This window comes from Equus przewalskii, chromosome 12 (assembly GCF_037783145.1).
Source record: "Equus przewalskii isolate Varuska chromosome 12, EquPr2, whole genome shotgun sequence".
Taxonomy (NCBI): Eukaryota; Metazoa; Chordata; class Mammalia; order Perissodactyla; family Equidae; genus Equus; species Equus przewalskii.
Genome location: NC_091842.1, coordinates 40,256,648 through 40,259,778, shown reverse-complemented (window position 1 = coordinate 40,259,778; position 3,131 = coordinate 40,256,648). Strand labels below are relative to the sequence as shown.

General features: G+C 57.9%; 1 long non-coding RNA gene across 1 annotated transcript; it reads right to left on the bottom strand.

Moving 5' to 3' along the window:
* Nucleotides 1–678: 678 nt before the first annotated feature.
* On the bottom strand, nucleotides 679–2,407 carry LOC103551634 (uncharacterized). Its single transcript, XR_545041.2, has 2 exons — nucleotides 2,156–2,407; nucleotides 679–1,155 (listed from the first exon to the last, which is right to left on the bottom strand). It is a non-coding gene; the product is annotated as an uncharacterized lncRNA (long non-coding RNA).
* Between the last annotated feature and the right edge of the window lie 724 nt (nucleotides 2,408–3,131).

The window sequence follows — 3,131 nt, the reverse complement described above, 5'->3', positions numbered from 1 at the left end:
CCCCTCCCCTGGGATGCCCTCCTCCCCTGTCTCTGCCTGGCCACTTCTCACTCAGCCTTTAGGACTTAGTCAGACGTGGCCTCCTCCAGGAAGGCTTCCCTGAAACACACCCCACCTCCCACCTCTGGGTAGGTGCCTCTGCACAAGGCCCTGCCTGTGTCCCTATCAGTGCAGATGCTACAACTAACAGTCTCCATGTGCTTATGCTTCTGTCCCCTGGGGTGCCCTTCAGCTGGACACCCAGCATCTTCTTCTTTACACCTTCAGTGCCCGGGAGAGTCTGGTGTGGGTGAGGCCTTGGCAACTATGTGCTGAGTGAGTGAGGGACTGACTGACTGAATGAATGAATGAATGAGTGGCTTCCCTGAGGCCCCTTGCATATCTGGGAAACCTGGACCTGAGCCTGGGCCGGCAGAGGCCAGCTGGATGGACTTGAGGTGGGGAATGGGGACAGGGCATCCTTGGAGCCCAGAATCCTCAAAGTTTGTGGGATCGGCCCAGGGTCTGCTCGGGCAGGTCCCGCATCCTCGGCAGAATCATGGAGGCCTGTGGTATCAGACCTACCTCCTGCCTCATCCTGGGCTTGGGTCACTGAGCTCAGCCCCAGCACCTCACCCTCCACACGCTCAGAAGCTTTGGGTTGTACCCCAGACCCAAGGACCACGCCTGGACACACTGTTCTTGCAGAAGATTCATTTATTGGTGGATTATTATTCAGGGTTGAGAAAGGATACCTCAGTGCCACCAGCCCACCACCAGCCAGAGGGCCTCAGCCGGGCCCCATCCCTGGGGACCCAGGAGCACTCATTTCTCAGCCTGTGGGTTTGCACTTGTTTGTGCAATGGTCAACCAAAGGACTGAATACTATCCCACCGAAAGCCGATGCTCGTGATGCCGAGGAGCTTATGGTGGCCAAAGATTCCTGTGAGCACCTTCCACGGTTGGTCTGGGGAGGCAGAGAAGCTGTTGCCCTCTTCTCGCCCAAATGCAGCCGAGCGCCCTTGGTCAGTGTATACGACCAGGTACCGGAGGTAACCCCTGTACGAGCCGTGGACGGCTATAATGTGTTCGCCCGGCTGCAGCAGGAATTCCTGGATCTTCCCACCTTGGGCGCCAAGGCTTTTACTCCAGGAGGATCCATATCTCAGCTGGATGCTGGGAGAAAGGGGGAGCTTTGAGTGCCTGGGACCCAGGAGACTCACCACTCCCCACGTCCTCTTTCCTCGAGCCACCCCTCCCTGGCTACCGGAGAGCAGGGCCGTCACTGCAGCATGAGTCTCTAAGCACATGAATCTGGGTGCTGACACAGACATGCTGGTCTCAAACCCCTGCTCTGCCACCTTCAGGCTCTGTGATCTTGGGTTCGTTACCCAGCCTCTCTGGGCCTCAGTTTCCTCGTCTGTCAAATGGGAGTGACTGTAGGAACACTCAGGATCATTTGAAAGGAGCGTTCAGCCCCGTGTCCAACACTCTGACCCTCAGAAGATGCCTGCCTCTGTCATCCTTTAGAGAAGGGAGCTGTCCCTGGACCCAGTTTAGACTTTTTGAGCCTGAGTCAGGCTGCCCAGGTCACAGGCCTGAGAAGCAGATGACTTCCCACACTCACCTTGGGAGTCCCACTAGCTCTGCCCATCTGGCCTTGTCTGTGTCCTTGCCCCACTTTGGGGCCTCTCCCATGGCCTCCCCCCCTCCCCTCACTCTACCCACACTCTGTCCCCTTTATTGCTGGCTGCTCTGCCCTACTCCTTCTCACAGGTCCCCGGGACCCCGTCAGTGCAGAGCCAAGATCTGCCCTAGGTCCTGAACAAGGACACCACCCAAACATTAGGGTAGTGGCCCTTGGCTTTGTGCCTCTACACACTTCTGGCGACTTGTGTTCAGTCAGTGGTCCACTTGGACCCTCACTTCCTTTCCTCTCTGACCTAACCTGGACTGAAAGGACTGCTGTGTGGGAGAGGAGGCAGCTGAGGAAAGGGGACAAAGGGAAAGGTGATGGCTGGTGGCTCCATGGCTCCAAGGACCTAACTGGCCTCAAAGAGTAATCAGGACCCAGCGAGGATGTTGGGAGAAGAGGTGCTTAGCCCCCTCCCCACATTCCTGAGAATTGGCATGAGTGGGACACAGCCTTAGAGCTCATGGCACGGCTCCTACTCACCTCTTAATCAGGCCAAAGACAGGCCCTACAGACACCCGAATCCCAGTGACGTTGTTGTCATAGTCTGGAGTGGTACTGAAATACCGGCCTCCTCCGAGCCCATAAATCTCAAGATGATGAAAGAAGCAGGTGGGGAGAGAAAATAAACCACATGGTCACATGCAGGCTATCTCTGCCTCACTCTGGACGCAGCCCCTCCACCAGATGGGACAGTTCTGAGATAAGAGTTAGTATGTGGCCAGGGCAGGGCCCAGACCCTGGGTCTCTGGGATGCAGAGAGGGGAGGGTGGCCACCAGATGGATGGGCTGGAGGGGGCTGACCCAGCCGGACTTACGCTCTGCCCAGCAGGTGGTGCTCCACAGGAGGGCGAGGGTCAGCCACAGCAGCATGGCTTCTGGCTGGAGGGTCCCAAGGCTCCTGCAGAGAGGAGGACAGCCCACCCGACTCTCAGAGAGGGACCCCGCCTGACCTCGCCAGCCCCATGTGATAGAGGGGAGCCCCATCTTACCTGGACAGGTGAGTCTTATTGCCCAGTCCTGGCACTGGGAAGCCTGGTCGTGCCTAGGCATCCTCTGCCCGGCCCTTTATACCCTCCCTGGCCCTGTGGGCGCCCATCCAGAAGGAAGGAGTAAAGGGCACCAGGGGACAGGAAGGAGGTGGGAAATGACGTCTCTTCCTGGGGGAATCCCCAGGGCCATCCTGGGGGAGGCTCCCGGACCTGCTGTGTTTGTTGTCTTGGCCCCATCGCCTGCACAAACAAGACGAGACAGTGACAAGTATTTTGCTGTCACCTCTGGGTCTCTCTCCTCAGCACCTGGACTGGATCTTGACCCCAGAGATAGGGAAGGTTTGCTGAGAGACCTTCCCAGGTTGGCCAGACAGGTCAACCCCATGGGGGAGCTGTAGGTCACACGCTCATGGAAGCTCTGTGGGACTCAGGGCTCCTACCTCCTGAAGAACTAGTTTCAGGACCTC